We start from the raw sequence: 8,525 nt of genomic DNA on the forward strand, positions 1-8,525 counted from the left end.
GTGGGCTTTTCTGCCTGGGTTGGCTTCTCACCATAATCATCTGAGTCTCAGCTTCCTGAATAACTGGGAATACAGGAATGAGTCACTGGCACCTGGCTCCACGCACACTTCTGTTGAACATGTAAACTGGTAAATTATTTTCAACAATTGCTTGGCATTATTTACTGAAGCTGGATATGCAACAGGAAAGTGTCCACCCAAAGACATGTGTTGGCATGTTCAAGCTACACTCTCCATAACAGACAAGATGGATACTTCCCAAATAGCCATCAACAGAAGAATGGAAATTTACTATGTGTCTATAAGGAAATACTATACAGTAATACGTGTAATCCACAACCACCCAAGCAAGGTAGGTGAACATTGTAAATGTAATGCCAAGTAAAAGAAGCCCAACAAGCTAGACAGGCTCATGCCTGTAAGCCTAGCAACTCAAGAGGCTGAGATCTGAGGATGGTGGTTCAAAGTCAGTCTGGGCAGGAAAGTGTGAGAATCTTTGTTGTTGTTGTTGTTGGTCATGGGGCCTAAACTCTGGGCCTGGGCACTGTCCCTCAGCTCCTCAGCTCAAGGTGAGTGCTCTACCACTTGAGCCACAGTGCCACTTTCGGCCTTTTCTGCTTATGTGGTGCTGAGGAATCGAATCCAGGGCTTCATGCATGCAAGACCAGCATTCTACCACTGAGCCACCTTCTCAGCCCCTGTGAGAATCTTATCTCCAATAAACTACTCAAAAAAGCTGGAAGTGGCACTCTGCCTCAAGTGGTAGAGCCCTAGCTTTGAGCAAAAGAAGCTCAGGAACAGTGCCTAGGCCCATAGTCCTAGCCCCAGGACTGGCAAAAAAAAAAAAAAAAAAAAAATCCAGACATAAGATTGCAGGTATCAGCAGTTTCATGCTTGTAATCCTAGCTACTCAGGAGGCTAGAATCTGAGGATTGAGGCTCAAAGCCAGCCCAGGCAGAAAAGTCCTTAAGACTCCATCTCTAAAATAACCAGTAAAATAACAAATAGAAATAATGACAGCAAAAAATTTGCTTGCCAGTTGAGCAAGCAAGTTTAGTGAGCATAAAGTACCTAGTTCAACCTTGGCACACTAGCAAGACAAACCAATCTCCAGAATGACATCTCCAAATGAAAAGCAACATTAATTAATGGGGACTATTTCTCAGCCTGTTGGCTAAGGGCGGGTGTAGAATGTGTTCTTATAAATGTAATTAATGGTTAGATGGGAAGAAGATAGATGCTGGTGAGATTATTCTCTTTAATGGGTATTGTAATGTTGTTTAGAACTGGAAACATGGGTGGAACCTAAAGGTTCATTAATTAATAGGGAATTGGGTAAATAAATTATGAGCATGTATACTGTTTCCATTGACTAATCTGCGTGTGTGTGTGTGTGTGTGTGTGTGTGTGTGTGTGTGTGTGTGTGTGTGTGTGTGTGTGTGTGTGTGTGTGTGTGTGTGTGTGTGTGTGTGTGTGTGTGTGTGTGTGTGTGTGCTGCTCCTGGAGCTTGAAGTCAGGATCTGGGTACTGTCCTTTAGCTTTATTTTCTTTCTTTCTTTCTTTCTTTTTTTTTTTTTGGTCGGTTGTGAGGCTTGAACTCTTGACCTTGGGCGCTGTCCCTGTGCTCTTCAGTTCAAGGCAAGTGCTCTACCGCTGGAGCCACAGCACCACTTCCAGTTTTCTAGTGGTTTACTGGAGATAAGAGTCTCATGGACTTTCCTGCCCTGGCTGGCTTTGAACCATGATCCTCAGATCTCAGCCTCCTGAGTAGCTAGGATTACAGGTGTGAACCACTGACACCTGGCTCTGTCCCTTAGCTTTTACACTCAAGGCTGTCTCTCTATCACTTGAGCCCCAGCTTCATTTCTGGCTTTTTTAATTTTTTATTTATTTTGTCAGTTGTGGGGCTTGAACTCTGGGCTTGGGCGCTGTCCCTGCGCTCTTCAGCTAAAGGCGAGCATTCTACTGCTTGAGCCACAGCGCCACTTCTGGTTTTCTAGTGGTTTATTGAAGATAAGAGTCTCACAGACTTTCCTGCCTGGGATGGCTTTGAACCACAATCTTCAAATCTCAGCCTCCTTGAGTAGCTAGGATTACAGGCATAAGCCACCAGTGCCTGGCACTTCTGGCTTTTTGATGGAGCATTACAGGTGAGAGCCACTGATGCTCAGCTAAAGTCTGCTCTTTCAACTGGCTTTATCCCACCATTTGGACTTTGTGAATTTTACAATCTGTTATTTTGCTTAACAGTTTTTTTTTTTCCTTTGTAACTGCTTCCAAGTACCTCCTACTTAATTCAAAATTAAAGTACTGGGATAGTACCTTCAGTTTCAAGGTTGTCAGGTATGTTTGGCCATATGATATTTACAGGAACTTCTAAGACAGGCAGCAGCTTTGCACAATTTTAGTGCCCACTACTGCCAGAAAGAAACCCTGCCCAAATCATGATACAGATTACCTACCTGCTACCATGAGAAAACAGAGTAACAAAGAACTAACCAAACAGTCCAGGAAATGGTCAGTAATTCTAACTGTGATGAAGTAAAAACAGTCTCAGGAGTCCAGTGGCTCACACCTGTAATCCTAACTAGGATCTGAGGATCTTGGTTCAAAGCCACCCAAGGCAGGAAAGGCCATGAGACTTTTCTTTGGTGAGTTGTAAGGCTTGAACTCAGGGCTTGGGCACTATTTCTGAGCTCTTTTTTGCTCAAGGCTAGTACACTACCACTTGGAGCCATAACTCCACTTCCAGTTTTTGAGTGGTTAACTGGACATAAGAGTCTCATGGGGACTTTTCTGCCTTGGCTGGCTTCAAACTGCAATCCTCAGATCTCAGCCTCTAGAGTAGCTAGGATTACAGGCATGAGCTACTGGTCAAGTACTAGAATGCTAACCTTGAGCATAAAAGTTCAAGGACAGCACCCAGGCCCAAAGTTGATGCCATAGGACTAGTACACACACACACACACACACACACACACACACACACACACACACACACACACACACACAATGTCAGGTCTTCATCTGTCCCGCAGAAGATGGACGGGGTCCCAGGAAAGGTACGTGTGTAGCTCACTGGTTCCCCCAGCCTCCTTTGACAATCAGACACAGCAGACACAGCAGGGAGTCAAGTCAAGCAGGAACTCATTTATTACCACACAGCAAGCACTTTTTAAAGCAAAAGACCACATGGCATGGGAGGGGAGGAAAAGGAACCAACCATTCACTGTAAAGGTCACACCCTAACACGCAACTAAGCTTGCAGGAGCTGAAAGTAAACAAATCGGGCTCTGCCCACTCAACTCCCTCTCAGCACCATCTTTGCTGCCCGTATGCCCTACAGATTCCCCCTTTTTGTTTTAATGGCAGATCCACCTCTTTGCTGAAGTTTGGGTCAGGCACCTCTTATGAGTTTCATGCTGAGGTTTGCCTAAGGTAGGGGGTAATCTTTGGCACTGAGCTTATCATAATGGACGCGGAGAGCCATGAGTTGGATCTCTTGGGCTCTATTCTTTTTGATATAACTGCAACCCCCACATCCTTCCCACCTCCCAGTTAGTTATTCTTTTCCCCTCCTCTGTAAAGGTTATTTTAACAGGATTACATTGGTAAGGATAGCATTGGCCACGCAGGGGGTTCAAGACAAGTCTGGGGGGCAAGATTCACCAGACAAGGATGGAACCCTTGTGCGTGATACAAGAGCCCATCCCAGTTACCTTACATCCCCACCTAGCACAGTAATGAACATCAGCCCCACCACAGTTAGAAATGTGTGAAGCAGTTCGATTAATTCCAGGGCATATATAAAAATATCTCGTAAGGTCATCCTCTTCAGAAGATGGGAGCAGCCTGGGTATTGGGAGTTCCACACGTGTGGTATGGTTCATGGGCCCCCACACTCAGGCCATTCTACTATAGTCCAGAAAAACAAGGAAAATTTCAGTAGAAACAGAGTGCGGTAAAAACAAGACAAGGTCAACTGGTTGAAAGTAAAACACACTCTGCAGACATAGCAAAGCAATCCCGGGCACCTGATGTCTTTCAAGTAAGCCAGTTTCTTGTACATGCATGCCTTCAAGCAAGCACAGGGGTCAAGATGACCTTTGAGCTTTACTGTCGGCTCCCAACACCCTGTCTTTGTTTAAAGAAGCGAACCCCGGGCTGGGAAGGTAGCTCAGTGGTAGAGTGCTTGTCTTGCATGCCTGAGGCCCTGGGTTCAATTCCTCAGTACCACATAAGCAAAAAGAAAAAAGCCGGAAGTGGTGCTATGTCTCAAGTGGTAGAGCGCTAACCTTGAGCTGAAGAGCTGAAGGACAGCGCCCAGGCCCAGAGTTTAGGCCCCACAACTGGACCCCCCCCCCAAAAAAAAAAGAAGCGAACCCTGCCTGTTTTAGGTTGGGTGGATCACCTTGTCTGTCTTACCCATCAACAGGAACTTCTTCAGAGCAAAGCTGAAGGCCTTGTCTTAGGTTGGTCAGACTGGCACCCCCTCTTACCCGTCTCTGGCTGTGGTTCCTCTCAGGGGAAATTCATTCACTTGGAGCTTGATCTTATGTAACTGGCTGGCTAAACTCATAAGAGTTTTGCAGTGCACATATAATGCAAGGAAGGCATAGAAAAACCATCAGCAAAAGCATTCCCAGGCCAAGCAATGTCATTAGCAGTTCTTTAACATTAGTCAGGGATGGGATACAGCGTTGAAATTGTTCAGTTTTTTTTAGCAATCTTTGCCACTTCAGAGTCCAGAAGTGGGGCTTGTTCTAATCCAGCTATTTGCCTGTGGGGTTGAAAAAGATCTAAAGACAAGTTATTACACAAATAAAATCAAACCTGGCATGACAGCGCACTTACTGTAAAGTTTGCAGAGCATGTATTGTTTTTCTAAAGATAATACTGACTCATACAATGTCTCTAGTTTTTGTTCTACCTTGTCATCAACCCAGCCTTGAAAGTGTGGAGCCTGTGTAGTATTATGAGCAAGCTGATTAACATAATGGGCAGTTTGTACATTCTGTGTTAGTGCCATAGCAGCTGCCGCTGCAGAAGCAACTAACGAAATAAAGGCCAAAATACCAGCTATAAGTAGCCCAACAAATCAACGAGGGCACATTAGTTCTTTCAATTGGCTTAACACCTGAATACCAGAATCTTCACCAAGTTTTAGACATGTTTACAGGAAGCATAACAAAAGGTGGTTGTTTAACAATAAGTGTGGATTCAGTCAGTAATGCTGCTATACAAGCGATTAGTAAAAGAACAATTAGAGCAAGTAACATTAAAATAATTAGCTCCTACAGAAATTTTAAACCATCCATACATAATGACATAGGGTGGTGATGAAAATGAAGGTCAGGCCACCAGGTCGAAGGGACAGCTTCTCTTGTGGTGCTATTGATGATTTCTGCATTGCCAGCACTGATCACTGCCCAGGTAGGACGGCCATCAGGTGGCTGCAATTGTTAAAGAACACAACAGCTTTTCAAGGGCTGGCTGCCCTTGGGGATGGCTAGTAGTTTTCTTTTTAGCTTTCCCTCCTTTAAACACAAGCCTCGACCACCATAGCCATTTTCTTTCCTTGTTGGTTAGTTTATCCTTGGGCATCCTCCTGTATAGAGGAAATGGGTAAAAACTTAAGGTTCCCGGCCAGGATCCCAATGGGGGCTGTCTCCCCTATGGGAAAAATGCATCCAAATCCCCTGCCCATGGTAACTAGGGGGTCAGGTCCTTTCCCTGTTGTGTCAGGGGGTCCTTCCACCTGACTTTCACTTGGGGCTTAGGGTTTAATTGTCCCCAGTGTTTCTGAAATCTGGATTCAGTTGCCCCTTCTGAAAAATTTAAAATGTTAATGGTAAACAAAGCTATCTGTAACTGTATATGGGGGCTAATCCCCCCTTTTTGCTTTAATAATTGCTCCTTAAGACATTGGTGATTGAGTTCTTCAGCTCAAGGCTAGTGCTCTACCACTTGAGCCACAGTGCCACTTCCGGCTTTTTTCTTTTTGGTTATGTGGTGCTGAGGAATCGAACCCAGGGCCTCAGGCATGCAAGGCAAGCGCTCTACCACTGAGCCAACTTCCCAGCCCAGGCACATATTAAGCTGTCTGAAAACCCTATTTCCCCTCTTACGGTTACCCTTAAGGGCCTATTAGAAAGGCGGGGAGCCCCTATTCATAATCAACATTTGAGAGGGCATTCAAAACTTCCTGGGTTTTTATCCCTAGGCAATAATTGGGTGGAGAGGTCTTCAACATAGATTTCCTCAGATTCCTATAAAGGACCTCAAAAAGATAGTACATACCTGCAAAACATGCCAGCCCTTCTTAAAAGTACCCCGTTACAACCACCAGGGGTAAATCCCAGAGGCCTTAAGCCTAATGTCCTCTGGGAAACTGATGTTACTCATTTCCTAGCCTTTGGTAAGTTTAAATATATCTTTGTCTCTATAGATACCTATTCAGGAGCATGCTGGGCCACAGCATATACAGGAGAAAGAACTAAGCATTCACAAGCACATTTTCTTCAATGCTTTGCCCCCTTGGGTCTACCAGCACAAGTTAAAACCTATAACGGACACTGTTTTGTTAGTAAAGCAATGTCAGAGTTTTTTGACAAATGACATATTGATCATACTACAAGGAATTTCCTATAATCCCCAAGGCCAAGCAATTATAACAAGAAATCACCCTTCCCAAACCAGTAGCTTTACAAATTGATCTCCTTGGTCTATAAAATCAGATAGAGGCTCACCTGGTTTTTGTCTCACTCCTGCTATGGGGGACTCAGTGGGCCCATCATCCAGTTTGTACCATGCGGCAAGTCCTGCCTGCCTCACCTGGTCATGGTATGGGCCAGGTATTGCAGCCTGTTGGATGCCAGTGGAGTACCCTTCCCCTGTCCCTGTTAACAGTAATGGGTATTGTGGGTTGAGCCTGCCGGTTATTCTCCGCCCACACTCTGCATTCCTCCTGAAAGAAGGCACATCATTTAATAAACTGAAAACTGGTGAGGACAGCTTTGGCCACATCCAGCCAGTCCTTAGGGACACACGGGTGATAAGCAATGTCCTGTAATAGGGTCTGGGCCCAAGGAGAGTTTGGGCCATCCTCCGCCACCACCTTGCGGAGCTCTTTAAGATCCTTAGCTTCCTCTGCCACCACCTTGCGGAGCTCTTTAAGATCCTTAGCTTCCCATGGATACCATGCAAAGGGTCTGTTAGCTCCTGGTGCCAGACTGACCAGATACGCTTGGGGAAGCAAATCCTGTGGCCCAGCGTCTGGGCTCCCGGGTGGCACTTCCTTTCCAGGGTAGGCCTCCAAGTAGGTTACTTCCCCAGCCCTTGGCCCCTCCGTGGAAGGTCGGTAGGGGTCCGGGTCACACAGGTCCCTCTGTAGAGTCACGTAGGGCACCATACCTCCCCCCTAATTGGGGGAATAGAGTGGGGGGCCTAGGACTGTCAGGGGCACCTAAGTCAGAGGGGATAACCTTCACCCTCGTTTTGACTTCCACTGTGCATGGTTCAGTGCGTTCTTGGTCGAATTTGACCCATTCCTTTTCCTTCTCACTTCCCAAGTCCTCCTTTACTCCCTCTAGGCCTAATGTTGCCCCCTCCTCCTCCTTCTGTGAAATAGAATTACCCATACTAAGGGTTTCACTTACCCTGAGAGACCGCTTAGCTTCGGCCGGTATATTTTCCTTTCGTGCCCCACATTGGGTGCCAGATGTTGGGTCTTCGTCCAGAAGGGGTCCCAGGAAGGAGACAATCAGAAGCAGCAGGGAGTCAAGTTAAGCAGGAACGCGTTTATTACCACACAGCAAGCACTTTTTAAAGCAAAAGACCACCTGGCATGGGAGGGGAGGAAAAGGAACCAACCAATCACTGTAAAGGTCACACCCTAACATGCACCTAAGCTTCCAAGAGCTGTTTATGCATGTAAACAAATCGGGCTCTGCCCACTCAACTCCCTTTCAGCACCATCTTTGCTGCCCATGTGCCACACACACACACACACACACACACACACAGAGCAAACTGCAGGTAACTGCTTCCAGATCACAGAGTTACTTCAGGAGAGATCACCTGAAATAAAGCTGAGAGGGGCTGGGAAGGTTGCTTAATGGTAGAATACTTGCCTAGCATTCATGAAGCCCTGAGTTCAATTCCTCAGTACCACAGAAAAAGCCAGAAGTAGAGCTGTGGCTCAAGTGGTAGCTTGCTAGCCTTGAGCAAAAGAAGCTCAGGGACAGTGCCCAAGGCCTGAGTTCAAACTACAGGACTGGCACACACACACAAAAAAAAAAAAAAAAGAGGAGGAAGGAAATGAAAAAGAAGATAGGAAGGAAGGAGAAGGGAGGAGGAGGAGGAAGAGGAAGAAATCTGGTCACAGTTGTTCCCCTCACCCTCTGACCCTGATTCATTTCCTAAGCCTGGAATTGCTGGAGTCTTCTGAGATCTCTGTCCTTAGGTTTGCTCTTCATACAGAACATATTCATCAAATGTCTGCTAAGTGGTTGGGTTTTTTCCAG

Source organism: Dipodomys merriami, unplaced genomic scaffold (genome assembly GCF_024711535.1).
Source record: "Dipodomys merriami isolate MVZ:Mamm:240054 unplaced genomic scaffold, mDipMer1.0.p SCAF_33, whole genome shotgun sequence".
Taxonomy (NCBI): Eukaryota; Metazoa; Chordata; class Mammalia; order Rodentia; family Heteromyidae; genus Dipodomys; species Dipodomys merriami.